Source organism: Palaemon carinicauda, unplaced genomic scaffold (genome assembly GCF_036898095.1).
Source record: "Palaemon carinicauda isolate YSFRI2023 unplaced genomic scaffold, ASM3689809v2 scaffold1, whole genome shotgun sequence".
Taxonomy (NCBI): Eukaryota; Metazoa; Arthropoda; class Malacostraca; order Decapoda; family Palaemonidae; genus Palaemon; species Palaemon carinicauda.
The window spans coordinates 365,001-365,784 of record NW_027168481.1 but is presented as its reverse complement, the minus strand read 5'-3'; positions in this window follow the sequence as shown (position 1 = coordinate 365,784).

The window sequence follows — 784 nt, the reverse complement described above, 5'->3', positions numbered from 1 at the left end:
TTCAGGAGTGGGCACCTTTCCTCAACCTCAGCGTCGTTTCGCACACATTCACGTCGACGTTGTAGGCCCCCTACCCACATCACAAGGACATCATTACCTGTTTACCGTCATCGACCGCTCCACTCGTTGGCCTGAAGCCATTCACATGGAAACTGCAACGTCCGCCTCATGTACATCTGCCTTACTCTCTGGATGGATTTCAAGATTCGGTATCCCTGAGCATATTACTTCCGACAGGGGAACCACTTTCACCTCTCAATTATGGACGTCATTAGCGAATCTCCTGGGCATCACCCTACATCAGACAACGGCCTACAACCCCGCTGCCAATGGAATGGTTGAACGTTTTCATCGCACCCTCAAAGCAGCTTTGATGTCCCACTGCAAGGATTGCAACTGGTTTACTCAGCTTCCCTGGGTCCTCCTTGGACTAAGGACCACTCCTAAAGACGCCCTCGACGTCTCGGCAGCCGAAATGGTGTATGGCGACCCGTTGGTCGTCCCTGCCGAGTTTTTTCCTTCTACAACCTCCTCCGACAATCTCCAGCGCCGCCAGACTTACAAGCCCCCAGCGAAGCATCACATACCAACGGACTTGCACTCTGCAACGCACGTCTTCCTGCGCAACGACACCAGCAAGCCACCACTAACGCCCCCTTACACGGGCCCTTTCCTTGTGATCCGACGCAGTCCGAAAGCATTCCTCCTAAACATTTGGGGCAAAGAAGACTGGGTCTCCATTGATCGTCTAAAACCTGCTTATCTTCTGCCAGATGACCCGCCT